The sequence below is a fragment of the Lathamus discolor genome, chromosome 1 (assembly GCF_037157495.1).
Source record: "Lathamus discolor isolate bLatDis1 chromosome 1, bLatDis1.hap1, whole genome shotgun sequence".
Taxonomy (NCBI): Eukaryota; Metazoa; Chordata; class Aves; order Psittaciformes; family Psittacidae; genus Lathamus; species Lathamus discolor.
In genome coordinates this window covers 136861841-136879153 of record NC_088884.1, presented here as the reverse complement: position 1 = coordinate 136879153, position 17313 = coordinate 136861841, and the positions used below count along the sequence as shown (strand labels likewise).

Here is a 17313-nt window from a genome sequence, read left to right as displayed (position 1 = left end):
GGCGGCACAATAGTTTCCTTTCCAGGGCATCTTTTTGCAACAAGATAGTGACTAAGATCCCTGTCCAATAAATGTCTCAGCAAATAAGTTTTGTTTATTACAGTGACCAAGCCCTCAGCTACCAAAACACATCCTCTAGAGCCTGGGTCTGCCCTTGTCTACTCAGTGCTGGGAAACAACATCCCTGAGTACGGTACTACTCACTGGACTTGATTCACCACTGCTTTAACTAGGGCTTTGTGGGAACTCCCCGATAAAGTCCATTGCTAATTAACATTTAACATGCACGTGTTGGTGACGGCCTTGTAACATTCTCTTTACAACAAAGAGGCTTACTAAGGTTTTGTCAGCCAGGACACGCGAGAGACACCAGCCTGGGAAAGATAGTTATGTCTGTGGCTGAATTAATATCTGCTTCCAGAGCTGGTTCTGTGGGTGTGGAGACCAATTGTGTGCCACTTAATCCCTTGATGAGAAACCAGTTAGGAATTACGTGCTCAAACCGTCCTGCTTCCTGCACCCTTCCACACAGTCTGGTGTGATCAGCTGCATGCTGGCAGGCAAGGGAATTTTTCAATTCTTTGAAATTCCTTATACAAGTCATAGCTATTTCAGTGCCTCACACTCTTTTTGACTGGATCTAAACTACAATATTCTCTTCAATAGCAGTAGCATGACTCCTCAGGCTGAAATTATGAAAACCCAAAACTATGTTACAAGATATTTTCCAGCACTAAGTTCTACTTGCAAAATCCTGTGTAAACTGATGTTGTTAAATATAGTACAAGGCGCTACAAACAAAAAACAGCTTTGAAGGAGAACCGTAAATAAATCAACAGCATCACCCGCATTTTTAACACCAGTATTTCAACAGTATCTATACCACATAGCTGTAGGCATGGAAAGCTAAACACAAGGGAAAAGACAAGCAAACAATAGAGTAGAATTACATCCAAAGTCAGATCAAAATTTACCCGCTTTCAGACAAGCATTTTCTGAAAAGACACATCAATCCAGACAGAGAAGTAGCCATCAACCCTTAATAAGAAATTATTAGCACATGGAAACCATCATTTTATTAAGGTTCTTTGCTTTAGTAAGAATGTTGCAGGCATGTTAAATTTAAAATAGAGGAGCAAAGAGAGGGTTGCCAGGAGCCAGTAGGCAGGTAGGAAGTTTCAAGGTGTTTAGCTCCTTGATTTCCTTGTAAAGGAATAATTGATGTTTACTCAGAGGGATGTCAACATTATGCAGTTTGATGCAGTTACAGGTGCAGTTAAATGACCACCTAGCCATTTCCTGAACATTTAGAAGGTGAAAGTTTCTGCTTCCATGTTGAGTCCCTTAGAATCGCATGATTCAGGTAATCAAATTTTTGCAGCTTCAGCCTGAGCCTTTGGGGAAAGCCTTGGAAAGATCAACAGCATCTTTGTGCATCCTAGTCTCTAGGAGCAAAAATTCCAGTGGAAGAACTGGGCATGCACAGCAAACAAGTGCCAAGTCTGGCAGCCTTGCATGCTACCACTGTCTGCCCATTTTAACCAGAGAGGGGTCCCTTTAGCTCCACAAAAGGCTGTGGTTGCAGAGTCCCTCAGAATCAGCTGCAGGCCTCCATCTGCCGCTGCAGCAAGAGGAGCCAGGTGGCAGATCCAACAGCTCCAGAAACAGGGGCTGCTTCCCTCAGCAGCCAGGCTGGAGGAGACTTTCTGCATTGGAAAACCTTTATTAATTTACCTTCCTGCTGGAAACGATGTTGCTCAATTTCCTGGTTTGCAGTGGAATGAAGCTAATCTATCATCTCATCCTGCGTGCAAGATTTATGCGCGTCTTGCAAGAGAAAAGCTATGCCGGGGGAAGATGCCAGCGCCTTCAAACTTCTTCCAAAAGACAATTCAATTTTCTCTTCTGATAGACGGTCACAACCCAGAGCCAGGAACATTCCTCTTTCCAATTCTGTGCTACAATGAAGTCCTGATACAGTTAATGCTCAAACAAATGGGCTTGGAACAGCCTTCCAAATAGCAGAACTTGTGTGCATGAAGGGAAGGATGCTTACATAGGACCACAAACAAGAGAAATTAGGAGCAGGAGAAAGAATATTTTCAGGTGGCAAGAAAAAGATAACAAAGAGACAAGCTTCCCCAGATTGATTCAATTTATATTTTTGGAAAATATATATAGACTCTGATGTTTGGGAAGGAAGAATATAAAATAGAAAATTAATAACAGATTACTTCCTTCAGAGGAATTTTCAGTCTCAGGAAACTGGATGGGAGTACTGAGAATACATCTCCTCTCAAGGCAGCAGCTTTCCAAATGCCTGAGAGTGAATCCTGGCTTTTACTTACAGATCATCTTTTCCAACAATAGCAGAAAATAGGCAGTGCTTTTTCAATAAAGCTGTGGAGCTGTCTTGATATTGTTCTGCATGAACCTGAACGAACACAAGAAGAATGCTTTGGAGGGTGGTAGAACAGGGAGCTCCATTTCTACAGGGAACTGTGGGAAAACAAGTGCCTTGTGTAGTGCCCAGTACAGTCACATAAGGGATTCTTGTTTTTCCTGCTGTTGGCGGAACTCTTTCCTTGTCATCAGGCGCTGAAGGAAAGCATGAAATACCAGTCTAATATGCACACCATTGTTGTTTTTTACAGTTTTTCCTTGGTAGTTGTCAAGGAGGCCGAGAGCTTGGTGCAAGCAGTTCATCCCTAGTCATTAAAAACACCCCAAAACATTCTTAGCTTTAAACATTTGAATGGGTCCTGCTGATTTATGTATTTGGACCTCTTGTCTATTGAGTACTTTATACTTCAGTATGTGAGGATGTCCACGTATCCTTGTGGCAGTCCTGGGTTCTATGCTGGCACATCTATGCATTATGCATGTTCTCACATTAACAATGAGACTCACTGGTAGAAATGAAACTTATAAGAACTTTTGTGTATTCATACATATTCACAGGTATGCAATCACTGCATATATCTGTACTGAGTTTCAAGATGATTAAAGAGCTGAGTGTAAGTTTAAGTATGTGGAGCAGAACATTAACTAAAGAGAAATACTTAACCAAGTTCTCTTACTCTCACCTCAGTGAGGAGAGGAAGCAGTTATATGCATAAAAGCAAGCTGCAAGATACAGCAGGGGTGAATGTGGCCTCGATTTACCTCCTGCAGCTGCAGTGAGACTTTGTGGGTTTTAGCCTGGGGGAGGGGAAGAAATGGGTTTCCAGAGGATTAGTAAAACGATGGGCTAAAGCAGCTGCAGTACAATGGCATCAGCTGGGTTTTAACACACTTTACTGAAGAAACAGACCTTCTTAGCAAAAGGAAGACAGAAAACCAAACACATCTAGCTAACAAAAAGATAATGAACTAAACATGGCACTTTCGCATGTAGTGTGTACGTAAGCAGTATTTCAATGCTGACTTCTAATAAACACAGCAACCTATAGATATGTTATATGGCCTTCTCCATGAGATTATGAAAATAATCCCTGTATTAGATTATGGGGAGACTAAATCACTAATGACAGACACAGTAAACATTTACGGCTGCCTTGCTGCATGGTACTCCCAAGCGTGCAGGCTGAGGTTGAGATCCACTCCCTCCTGCTGCAGACTGGGGCTGGTTTGTTTGCTGGAGCATTTCTTTCCACCTTTGCTCCTCTGGAACAGCTCATGCCCAGCTGAAGCATAAAAGAGGGAACAGCACAAAACACAATGTAAGTCTTTCAACTCACATGTCTGGCTTCACCGTTTCCCTCATCCGCTGGTCCCGCAGGTGTAGAACCTCCAGGTTTGGACAGGCGCTGCACTCAGCCTTCAGCCCCGTCTCTGTAGGCACAGAGCAGCCGGCAGCTGGATCAGACGAGGAAGCCTATGGTATAATAGAAGGTAGAAAGAAAAGCTGAATTGCATAAACCTGAGCAATTTAAGGTTTAGAAAACCACACCCTCCCGGCAGGCAGATAAGCGTGTGCAGGCTGCTCAGACAGCAGTGTAATATGAAGCTTTTCCTTTTCTTCCTGGCTTATACCAAAGTTCATTTTCAGTTTGGCTCTTCCTTGTATTTCTTTTCTTCCTCCATTCTTGCAATCAACAAGGTTCAAATTTCATGAAGTAGACCATCTTAAAAATTGCTTCAAGATGGAAGAGTCATGTTGGCTTTCCCCTTCGAAAAGGAAGATGAGGCCCAGACACTCTAGCCCCAAGTCCATGCTTTGGAAGCTGTGTTCCTGCACACTTGAGGTTGGTGGTGAAGACTTGAATGATGTAGAGGCAATCTGTAAACTCTGGAATCAGCTGGCTGAAAATACAAGCTCTGCTAATTCTCTGATAATTGGAAAAGAATGATCGTTTTCAGCCCTCTTATCCAGTAATTTTTGGTTTTAAAAGTACATAAAAAAGGGGTAAAATGTATTGCAGATAAAGTGGTATACTGCTGTACAGTAATGCAACAGCTAAATGTGAATGATAGTTGCAAAAGCAGCATCAGCAAGAAACTTTTGTTTTCATACAATATTTTCAGTGGAGGAAAAGAATCCTGATCTTCCAACTACATAGGTCATTAATAAATGCACTGATTGCAGACATCATAAGCATTTGCTCCAAAGGAAGGGCTATTCAGGAAGCAAGGCAGCCTAGGAGATAGACTTGAAGCAGGTAACTGCTCTATATGACAGAACAGGGAGAAGGGAAGTGCCACCTCTGATATAAACATCTATGGCTACCAGGTCTTGGCCTCCAATTCTTTCTTATGCAAGTTTGTTTCCCCTCCAACATTTCAAAAGCATACTTGCTACTTGTGATTATGAAATCCCTTGTTAAATATTTATTTTAAGGAATCATCGAGGGACCTGTCAAGTCCTACCAGCAAATGTGACAGTCGCGCCCTTTGCCTGATGAGTGCTTGCTCGCAGTAGCATTGGCCTTTCCTTCCCTGACAGCACACCACCTCTGCTCCAAGTTGCTTGAGGAAACCTGGGATGGGTCCGTGCCAAGCCGGCCTGCCGGTGCTCAGTGAGTGGCTGCCCAAAATGCAGGTGTGTGCTGGCAGTGCTGCTCTGGAGCTAGGGCTCTGTGCAGTGCCGAGCTGCTGCTGCTCTTCCCCCGCAATGGGTGCAATATGAAGAGACACAGCTTGCACGGGTCCAGATGTCCACCGCAGTCACAAGGCCAAATATGCAAGCCTCATGCGTCAGCCATCTTCAAAATTGTACTATGCATATGCAATGTGCTTTTAAAAACACGATTAAGCTTCAAAAGCTTAAATGTTAGCTTTTTTTTTTTTTTTTTTTTTGTATTAGAAAATACATCCCCACAGAGCAAAGCATGTGTTTAAATCCTTCCTTGCATGGGAGGTCTCTCTGAGGCTGATCGCCCTAGATCAGAAAGCCCAGAGCCCTGCTGCCACAGGTGACCACATCAGACACTCAGTTACAGACACAATTTCCATCTTAGAAGGCAGCCAGGTTTCCACCCCCTCCCACTGCTGGGGCACTTTCTAGACTAAGTGCCAGTTCAAACTCATTTGTTCTCATGCTAGTGTTACCGGATTGCTTAAATAGCCTTTCCCATCTCGTGACATGTCTTCCTATTCTCCTTCCCACCCAAACTCTCTAAGCGTCTCCTCAGGAGAAAAGGTCTGCACTCTCCTGCTCACCCAAACAGCCCTCTTGGGTACTCATTACTGTTCAAATTCTTCACTCTGGAATATGGCATTAATACTTCTTTACACACAGCAGGCAAATTATTTCCCCAGAAGGTGAGTTATTTATTGGCTTTGCACCAAAGAGCTGGCAGGCTGTACCTGTTGATGGAAGATCCCATGCTGAAGCTGTCTTTCATCTGCTGGGGAGGAACATAGAAGGATTTACCCATGGCAAGGGGGGTTGGAACTAGATGATCTTCAGATCCTTTCCAACCCTAACTATTCTACGATTCTACGATCTCCTCTGAACCACAGCCTGTATACTGCATCATTTACAGATTCCCTCCTATGTCTGCAGCTGGCTAAAAGCTCTGGCAGATTTTCTTCTACAACAGCACAAAAAGGTGAGAACATTTTCCTAATATGATTCATTCTTTTGCACCAAAATGAACAGCAGCATCTCATAGATCTGATTGGCACAATGCACCTGCTTGATAAAGCTGTAATTCCCTAGTAGACCACCATACAATGGAGGCAAAAAAAAAAAGTTACATATTTAGCTCTGTTAAATTTTAAAACATATTTGTACAGTTTGTCTCAGCCTATGCAAATATGGGTATAAGGACAGACCTTGCTGGCTGCAGATATCCTGTGCTACACTACTGCTGATTATTATTTCCAGGAGGACAACATGCCATAATATGTATTGTATTAGATTTACTAATTTATTTACTTCGACTAAGTGATTTCAGCGTATATTGCAACCATTGGCAGTACACACTGTGCAAGCTAAATTGGAAGATTTGTCAAGTCAAATTATGGAAAATTGCAACAATCAAATGTTAGGTGATAATATTGTAATGGATGCCATCTGTGTTGGGCTGAAAAGATCACTATGTCCTGCAAACACAGAGGCCCCTGCAGTTTCCTGTGAAGCCAGAGCAGATGAGGCAAGGGGCAGCTCATCTCTTTGCCTGCCACTGACCCCTCCCTTACAGTGCCTGGTCCAGGCCAGACAGCAGACTGCTTGCAGAATAGGAAACGAAAGACCTATCTCTTGTGCGTGCTACATTCCTGTCCACACAGATCTGGAAGAGGGCTGAGCTATGCTGTTTCTTTCAAGTACACAGGAATCTCCAGTGCTGCTGAGTATTTCTGTGATGTCCCTTCAGTGGTAAAATATACCTTTGTCCCTGACCCCAATGGATGGATGGTAGGATGGGGACCAGGAGGTGGAGGGCAGGGGACCAGGAGGTAGAGGGCAGGTGACTCTGGCTGGCACTCTGCCTTGGTGGAGAAGCAGCAAGATAGGGGAGCCAAGGAGGGAGCATTAGGAGCTGTGGGTCATGGCTCAGGGTGGTAGGGACAGACCAGCCAGGAGGAGATGGGGTCCCTTGTGACAAAACTGTCTTCCCCAGCCTTCATGATGGCAGGCCACATCCATATCTGGCATGGGCATTTGATTCAATGTTGTCATGTGGGATCATGCCAAATATACACCTCGGCTTGTAGAGACATACTGGAGAAGAGGAACAAACTTTAGGGGTGGCAGGAAACCAGGTTTAGGAGCAACTGCAGAATGAAAGCCAGTGTTTTCATGTCAGTTCCCTCTTCTATTTCTTCTTTATGGAAAATCATCAATCTGAATTGGATCATAAAACATGAAAGGAAAGATTGCCAAGCACTAGTACTATGAACTCTCTGGGGACTACTGAGTGCCACTGACAGTCTGCTTGGAAATGAGACTATGGACTTTGCAGTCATTAATCACCAGTGTTAAACTAGCAATTCTGCACAGTGTGACAGTTCAAATAGGATGTTGACTTCCAAAGTTGACCTACTTGGTGCAATTTACAGATGGCAAGGATCTTACACAGTGTATGTTACTCTAGGAAGTCATGCTTCATTTATCATAAAAATTTACTGTATCTTCTGTATTCTGTACCTTTACATTTTCTAGAAGACTTCTGAGAATGAGAACAGGAGCATAATAAAGAAACTAAAACCACAGGATTAAAATAAACTCTTGTCCTCGATTAATGAACCAATGATAGTGCCAGACTTACAGCTACTGTTTTCTGAAATGAACGGCTTTCATAGGCTGAGAGAGCACAGAATTAAATATGACCCTACTGGGAAAAAAACCCAGAACAGCAACTTGTGCTGTATCAGCAACTAAAATCATCCCAGCAATGAGCTTGCATGCCATCCGTCAGGAAGGGCTCCAAATGGGAAAGCCCGCAGACCCAGCTGTACAATCTCAAGAGAAGCTTGAGGTCTTTCCACCTCCTCCAGAAAAAGCTGTGAACACATGAGCTGTACATGCATAAGCAAAGCAAACATTCAAGTGGCCAAATCACTCTGGCTGTTGGGAGAGGATAATAGTACAGATAGCCAGGATCTATATGTTTTCCCTAGGGAGAAACTCTTGAAGTTAACATATTAATCTGGGCTCCCAGTGCATTCATTAGTTAAATTGCAAAGCAAGCTTGTTACATAAGCAATCCCAGAACAATCATGTTGATTTTGTCAAGGTTCACAGTACGGGGTGATCGCTGACCAGCGTAACAAGAATACCTTCATAGGGATGGGAACTTTCTGATCTATTAGAAATGTCAATCCTGTACTTTCCTGGCATAATACATCTGCATTGTCTCTCAAACATGTAGGGAGGGACTGAGAAAAGCTGGGTTCACTCTCTAGAAGTGGGCAAACCGAGGCATGGAAATTAAGTGACTTGCTCCTAATTCTCACTAATTCTCCAGTACTTTGTTATACACAATAAAGGGAATTGTTTACGGTGGAGTAAAATGTATGTACTAAAGGTATGTACAGATACGAAACATGCACAGCCCATCCTGGAATTAACTTTCACAGCCAGGTTTATATCCTGGGAGCAGTTCGTAGAATTCAAGGTTAGATGAGAGAAGGAGGTCATCTTGCCTGAGTTCTTGATGTCATAGGCTGCCATGTCCCCTGCTCTCTCCCTTTACAGACCCTGTTGCCTGGGTTTAGCCCTGTCAGGAATCTCTCTAGAAAAGCATCCCACCCTGGTTTGATGAACCAGAAGGTGAGGCTTCTCTGGTAGCTGGTTCTGGGAATTATTCGTTCATACTTGTAAAAACATATGGGTAATGTATTGTTAATTTGATGACATTGCTTCATGTTATTATCATCAATTCACGTTACACATTTTGTAGGTGGCTGAAAGAACCCTTCCCAAGCTGGTATCTGCATCTTGTGCCACCACCTGAGTTACACTTGCGCTAACCATACCCATGTATTTCTCATGTAGACAAAAATGACTGCTCCAACTAGCAGGTATATTACCTAGCCCTTATGTAAGATTTTTGCTATTCCTCGTATTCTCCTATTTTCAGTAATCTTTTAAAATACTGGCTGTGGTGTGATTGATGTTACTCCGTATAAGCCTCCCCATATGCATACATACTATAAAGACAGACAAAATCAGATCCTTGCTCCCACTTGACTCCGTTCTGTGTGTGTACTCAAGGATCACACTAGACATTTTGCCCTGCCTTTGGGCTAGGACTACATTCTGAGGTTGTCCAATAAGATCTCAAAAGTCTCTAACTTTTTTCTAAGCTATCTTCTCCGTTTCTGTGGGTATGCTACGTGTTCCCTTTGAACATTAGCAGAAGCAGGTTGAGTCCTGATGTAGCACTAGAATTTCACTAGAAATATCCTTTTTAGTGTCATTCTGCATCATATGCTCTTGACACACCAGTTCTTAGCCACTTAATTCATGTGCTTACACAAGAATGTAAGATTCTTCATTTTTTACCACATTATGTTAGGATGTTGAGCTGAACACTTTCAGGATCTATTATGCCTATATAGTTACTTTATTAACCAAGAAGCATAAAAAAGCAAGCCAAGCTTACCTGACAAGACCTATGTTCAACGAAAACATCATTGGCTTCCCTTAATAATATTGCTGTTCTTTATTACTTGAATTCCCATACCAGCTTCTTTATTATTTTCCTGGAAGTGAGGTCAGGTTAGCTGCCCTGCCATTATCAGAATTATCCTCTTTGTGCCATTAGAACATGGGCAAAAAAAATTAGCATGCTTTCAGTCTTGGCAAATTTCTCTAATATTCCCAAAATTATTAAGAGCTCACATCAGTGGGACAGACAATTTCTAAAAATAAACTTTGAGGGTGCATAGCTGCAGGTAACACAGGGGACTGCTTTAAAGCTGTTTTCCCAAAGTAGGTGTTAAACTTTCTCTTCATTACAGATGGTCTGGAAAAGAATTCATCATCCTCATGATAGACGTACATCATCTTGTTTCTTTGCGAACCCAAACCATAAATCTTTTCTGAACGTTTCAGTCATCTATGCATTTCTTATTAACAGTCTTAGTACCTTCAACCTTTGCTCAGCCTCTACCACTGTTGCTTTTTTACCCTCGTGCAAATTAAAAACTCCTTCAGAGCACCATTTTCTTGCCAAGAGTAGATTTCATTTTAGCTTTTGCTAGTAATTTCCACACTTAATAACACACAAATATCGATGGACATCTATTTTCCTTTTTCTAGCACTTTATTCCTAATATAGAGCTACACAGTCAATTTAAATATATAACTGTGTATATTCATGCCCACATATATAGCTATAGCTATGTATACATCCATAACTCCATATATATATAATATGTGTGGACAAATATATACCTATTTAAACACCTGTATGCACACGTGTAAGCACATTTCTGCTTTCTGTCTTCCTTTACCACACATGTTGTCTAAACAATATTTTGCCTGTTTAGCAAACTCTTCTTGGAAAAACTTGCAGTTTCCATTTATACCTTTCTCTTCCCAGTCAATTTTATGAAGGACTCTGGGAAATCGGTCTTTTCAAAATAGTGTGTATAATAAACATTATTGTTTGGGACTGTTTTCTCTTCAAGTATATTGGACGTAATCATGTCATGATCACTTCTTCCTGAGAGAATCCCTGATTTCTAGTCTGGTGGATAAATTAATTTTTATGTATTACCAGGCTGCCCAAAAGCAGAATTATTCCATGCCAGTTTTGACAACTTTTATTTCCTAAAACTGTCATCCAGTGTTTAATTCTATGTTAATGATGTTTCACAGGTAGCTAAATGAAATCTTCAGCAAGTCTCCAAAGTTCCCCATAATTACACAGTTCTTTTCCCACATGCAGCAGTAGCTCATCTTGTCTCCAGGTTCAGTTCAGCAACTTATAATAACACTTTTGCTCACCCCTGCTCGCTTCAGAGCTTCGGTAATCAGCCTATTGCACTGCATTTCTTAAGTTCCTTCACTTCCTAGTTGTAAATTAGGCAGATATGTCACTGGGTCAAACACAAAGTCATCCCTTTCACACAATTTCTTTTATCTCCCTTAGTCTGCTTAAACAGCTTATACAATAGTCTGTCATACCAGTCCCTCTAGCACTGAAACCTAATGAGACAATTAAGTTGAATTTATCTTGATTAATGAGAAATTCCAGTTCCTCTTACTTATTGCCCAGGCTCCCAGCTTCAGCGCACAAGCATTTCCAAATGCATTTCTCTTTGGATCCTCTACCACACTGATTTAATTTGTGTCTGTCATGGTAAATTTGAACCACATTTACTTTCTTAACCTCCTTCTGCGTGTTGTTACTTTAAATACTGCAGTTTCTAATAGTCAAGAATTTTTGCCCACCATCACACCTATTCAATCTCTCCATTATTTAGTACTGCATATATTACAAGCCAGTACATGGTTTCACTCCGTGGTATGTAGTCAGTCCAAAACCAACAGAGATATTTTGTGCTGACCCGTGGGATGCTGACACAGGCTGGCTGGAATACTGTATCTGCAGCATTATTTAAATAATGGCATTCATCACCATTCTGTCTGCATCGGAGCATCCTGTTTTTGCAGGTGGCTTTGCAATATAATTCAGCAAATGCAATTTTTAATATCAGTGCAAGTACTCCACTTAGATCACACTTGCACAACCTATCAAGGAACTGCAGTCTGCTGCAGTGCTTACAATACCTTGCAGTCACAGGACTCGGAGCTGGCCTGAACTGGTCATGGAAACTCTCTGAAGAGGCACAGATGTGTTATACACAGGAGGAAGAAATACACAAATACTTGCACAAGTCTGACACCCACTCCTTGCTGCTTTTTTTTTCCCCCACACAGTGCAAATCTTGAAGCCCTGCAGAGGCTTTCTGGGACAGGCAGGGACTGTACCAGTGCCCACGGCCGTCTCAGACATGCCTGATTACTGTGTTGCTACCTGCCTTTTCAGAAGATGACTAAACACTTTGGGGAAGTCCTCACTGACTGCACTGAACACTGGATTTCCCCTTAAAGTGTTGAAACCCTGTGCAATCCAGATAAGGAAAACAAGGGCCTGTATTATACAGTATGTTACTTCCATGCATAACATAGGAATTTGCAAAGGATGCTATAGGCACTCTGCTCTTCTCTCATAGACCTTCTCCTTGTGTGGAAAGGTTGTATCTTTTATTACATTAATTGCTATATCTGGAAGAGTGATGTGATTTCACATATGCAAGTGTCTCTTGATCACACTCGCTATAAATTCTGGTATATTCACACAAAAAACCACAAAAAGTATCAGCTGGTGGGACAGAGTATGAAGGAAGGGTTCCCCTTGAAGAAGGTGAGATATTTTCAACACACAGGTTCCCGAGCAGCCCAGCAAGTTCAGTCTGAACACGTTATTGCTTGGAGATTAAAGCAGTGTTGCTGACCCAGCAAGCTCAGCAAACAGGGAATTATGCACATCTTGCAAATAGCCTCTCTTTGTTTCACTAAAGAGTAGAGCATCATCCTAAGCACAGCCTCTTATGCGTGCCAATTGCTAATTCATTTATCCAAATGAGAGAGCAATGCATAGAGTATAGATTCCATCAGAAACAGAAGTTGTAAGGACACACACAATGGATTTTCATATAGACAAATGAAGCATATAACATGTACTCACACACAGAGAACCTCTTTATCAATGCTTATTGCGAATCGGGAGATGGAGGTAAGCAAAGACACTTAGCTCAGAGCTGTAACCTAAAGCTCAAATGAGTAAGTACTGCTTTATACTGAAGAGGTCTACTTAAAAAGCCAGAGGTCTAGAAACAGTGGATATAGGAGCAGCTGGTTTTCTAACCTTCCTCATGTGGTGCAAGCCCTGGCCTTTCATGGGCTTCTGCCCTCGTTCTGTAACACAGAAAAAGCATTTTAAGTTTCCAGCAGCTCATGTAACTGTGCTTGTGTTCCTGTCAGTCTCCCAGACCCCACAGTGACTTTTGGGCTCAAGGAATAATTTCAACCACTTCTGACAGATGAAAAAGGCCTTCAACAGCAATTAAACTAGTTTGGTGAAAGCAGGTAAGCTTTCAGGTAGAGATGAAAGACTGATAGCATTTCAGCCAGGAGGCAACGCTCACCAAGAATGTCTTATTAAACTGCAGAGCTCCCATTCCTAGCATGAGAAAGAAGTCTTAAATGTCCAAACAGCAGGAAAGTCTCCCCTTGCTGCTCACAGGACTCATGAATCTAAGCAGAACAGGCTTTTTGGCTTTGGAGCTTTTTGTTTAACTATACTTTTTTTGCACACTGGAAATTTCAGATCCTGTATGTTTTCAAAACCAATAATAAACAGATATATAACAGCATAATACATTATACATAATGCATACATACATATAAAATTCAACGGAAGGTTGAATGGAACTGAGGTATGGAAACATTTATTACTATTATTATGAATTAATTTGTCTGTAGTCCACAATGTGAATACTTAAGTACCATTTCAAATAAGAACTCTTTGAGAAAGCTGTAATTTTTTTATGCATTGTACCATAAAATGCCTCAGAAGCGGCAACTCCATCGAAACTGTTTAAAAAAAATTAGGAAAGGCCACTTACCTGACTTACAAATCTTGTATTATTGAGATTTGTAGTTTTGAGGCCAGTGTCTTAGTGCACTTCCCCTTTCAGTGTACTATTGCCTGCAGCAAAACCACAGAGAGCTCTTTAGCAAAGTAGAGAAGACTTACTTAACATTGCAAAACCATAAACTCAGCTTTCAGTGCCTGGTGATGTCTTCAGTGAATATTTTGTGTGCTTTTTCTAGCGTAACTATGTCTGCAGAATCCCTACTGAACATCTGTAACTGCTAAAAAGATGAAAATGAAGGTATGACCCAAGCATATGAAGCAGAAGCTTTTTTAAAAGCACTTCAACCATACAATTGATAACTGACATAACAACATTTTGCTGTTGTAGTTTTAGGCCCCTGTGGACCACATATGCTGAAACATTCTGAGAATGGGACAGCAAAGCAACAGAACTATTTCTGTATATGGTATGATGGTAGGAGTTGAACCCAAATCTCCACAAGTTAAAGGCTGATGTGCCTGTGCTGATGCTACCAACCTTCCCTCTTGTTGCTTTGCCGGGGAACTGGTGCTGAGACTTAACACTGTATGAGGTACTTAGTAAGTGTATATGAATAGGGTTGCTATTATCCGTCAAAGGCTTCAGGCTGAAGCAGTTGTTCAGAGCATCCCTGAGACACATCCCTCCCACTGACAAAACAAGTCTATATTCATGCCCCATGGACAGAATTGCCATTTTATTTAGATTTGCACCATGTTCACAAAGTTCCTTGGGGGATCTGTTCACTTTGTATGTGGGGAAATGGGTCAGAAAATACTGACAATTTTCAAAACTCTCGCTTTGAATTTCAATGTCTCCTCCTTGTACTGGCTAACAGTGAGCTACTGTTGGTACACACTAAGTCCCTCACATTGCACGTAAAGTACATTGACTTGCCGAGTGTGTGGAGACTGCAAAATCCCTTGCTTACCCTTCCCTTCCAGAAACACCAGCAATGGACCATTATCTTTGACTTTGACATCTGAAGAGAGAATGCAAATGCCAGGAAGGAAGTTTTTAGAATCTGTAAAAAAATACTCTCTAAAAGACCTTCCAAAGGGAATATTACAACAGGATACAGTAAAGAAAAACAGGAGAAGAATTTGAGGGGGAGAAGCTCACACTATAAATGAAAAATACTTCTGAGAATAAACAAAAACAAAAGCACATCCAAACTTACTTCTGTTTAACATAAAACTCGTGAATATTCTGCTTGAAATAGATTAAGCACATTAGTGGAATACTTGAATATATCTAATTTATACCTTCCGGACTGTGCAGTGTAGTACAGGGAAGATGAAAGTACACTTGGAATTGATGTTGAGGCCGCCCCCGCTGGACCACCAAGGCAGAAGGTGAAAAGCAGAGGTTAGAAGCTGAGTACTAGGGTTCAAACTCTTTGAAACATTTCCTTTTACATCACCAGGGTATCTCCTCAAGAATCAGGAAAAAATTATCTATCTCTAAAGTCACTGAATAGAAGATTAGGAAACCCCAGTCTTTCTGAGCATCTTGATCATAGCTGGTCACTATAAAATTGTCATGACTTATTACGTTTTGGAGACAGCGACTAGCTTAAGGCTATCTGCATTCTACACTAGAACAACATGTAATATAGAAGCAAACATTACCCTAATTCCAGCCCCTCCTTCTCCCCCAGTTTCTGTTGTTAAACACTGTCAGGGTAGACTGCACTGTGCAAGCCGAGGAGACAGTCTGCACATCAAAGAAGTTCCAAGCTAAGCAGCTGAGATCAGGAGATCAGCTCTGCACAAGAAAATCCAGAATAACTCAACGTTACACGGCTCTGTACAGGGCTTTGTGTATGACATGAAAGTTGTGCTGGAAAGACTGACTCTCAACAAAGATAGGTGATGGTGACTTGCTGAAGAAGGCTAAAAAGCCCTCAAGAGTTGTGAAATTCAGCTGACCCTCAAACCAGTTGCTGAGCAGCTGAGAAGCTACCCTAAGGAAAAGCAGGACAGAGCACAGGAAAACAGCAACCCCAAGCTGGCTTGCGGTTTCTCCTCTATTATCAAGGCAGCAGGTTTTTGTCAGAGTGCTTTTCAGGCCCAAGAACTTGATGACAAACTCAGAACAGACCTTTGCTGGTCTACATGAAGAAGTGCAGATTCATTACAAAATACAATTTTGCTGGTTTAAACTGAAATTGCAATGAAAGATCAGGGAGGAATAAATTCAATGGAAGTATTAAGCTTATGGCTGAAATGATGCTGCAGTCTGGAAGGAAAAATAAATGGCATCTTTTGCAGGCATTTTCATAAACTGAAGGCAATTGCACTGGTCTGTTGGTGCTGAGCACAAAGACCAGAGCTTGTGCAACCCTCACCGGACTACGGGTGACTGACAGGACGGTGTTCAGTTAATCTGAACTATCAAAAGCTACCCTGGAAGGAAAAAGGTGTGCACAGCAAGGAGAGAGGGTACAGAGAAAAACAATCCTTTTCAGAGGAAATTTGTCTGCCTGTCTACTTCTAATTAAGAAACTAGAAAACACTCAGCATCACAACTTAAAATTCACCTTCTCCCTAATTTATCCTTAACCCAATTTCCAAGGAAAATGAAGTTGAGGCAATGGCACCTTTCTCTGTCTGTGCCTGCCTGTCTCCCTCTGTGTCACTCCCTTCAGAGCCCACTGACTATTTCCAGTACCCTAGCTTTGACAAAGGATAACAATCTCAAAGATATTATGTGTCCATATGCATAAAGAAAATAAGGCAGAATGGTAGAGGAAACAGACCCCAATAAGCATTCACACTGAGAGGAAGGTTGAGGCATAAATACATCCCTTATTAGACACTGAAGAATCAACAAAAGGCTTGAAATACTTGAATGCCTCATGGGAAACACTTCAAATGAACTCATGCCTTCCTAAACATCAGGAAATCCAGATACCAGACATAAATCTGTAAGAAACCAGGCTTCACTGACTCAGCTGCTCACCCAGCAACTTCATTTCAGCAAGGAAACTGATTACTGCAATTGCAAAATACCCGTATTTTGTCAGAAGAAGAGCAGAGCAAACAGGCTCTTGGTGAGCAATCTGGGCATAAAAGATGTCAAGTAAGCAGTTTCCAGTTAGCAGTCCTCACCAAAATAAAGCTTCATTTCTTTCCCCTCCAGGGCAGCGTTTCTGGGAGCCCGTGGGGAGGGTGGATGGTGAACATGGGGTTGGGGCTGCTGCACAGGGCGGGCTCCCTTGCTCAAGGGGAAGCGCAATTGTGAACCCAAGAGCAACAAAACAGCATTACACTTAATCCACTGCCATCTGGCTTCATTTTGACAATCCACAAAATCAGACACAACATTCTTCTGCAAAATCCCTGAAAAACAACAAAGAACTAGTGTCAAGCCCTCTCCGAGGGCTTGAAAGAGAGGTCTCTCATAAAACGAAGAACAATTCCTCCAAGTGACATTTCTGCAGGAGCACTCAGGCTACAGATGTTCCCACTGTAAGAGTGTAGAAAATTGTATAATGCAATGCCCCTTGTCATATTTATGTAGACAGTGAGGGGAAAAGGGTTGGGAAACAGAAAACAGGAGAGGCTGTGAGCAGTGGTGTCGATCCATAGGCAAGGAACCGCCTGAAAGAGGCTATCGACTTCGTGTGTTTGCTCAGCTTTCGACGTGACCAAGGGAGAATCAGGGCCATCCATCTTCCCCAGCAAACACCAAAAGGCCTGAGGGGAC

At 41.9% G+C, this 17313-nt stretch overlaps 1 protein-coding gene across 1 annotated transcript in view; it reads right to left on the bottom strand.

Moving 5' to 3' along the window:
• LNX1 (ligand of numb-protein X 1) overlaps positions 1 to 13615 on the bottom strand; it is a 91192-nt gene extending 77577 nt beyond the window's left edge. The window contains exons 1-2 of the mRNA XM_065697242.1: positions 13591 to 13615; positions 3741 to 3877 (exon numbers count right to left, since the gene is read on the bottom strand). The gene's annotated coding sequence lies outside the window, so the exon portion shown is untranslated. The remainder of the gene's footprint in view (positions 1 to 3740; positions 3878 to 13590) is intronic.
• Between the last annotated feature and the right edge of the window lie 3698 nt (positions 13616 to 17313).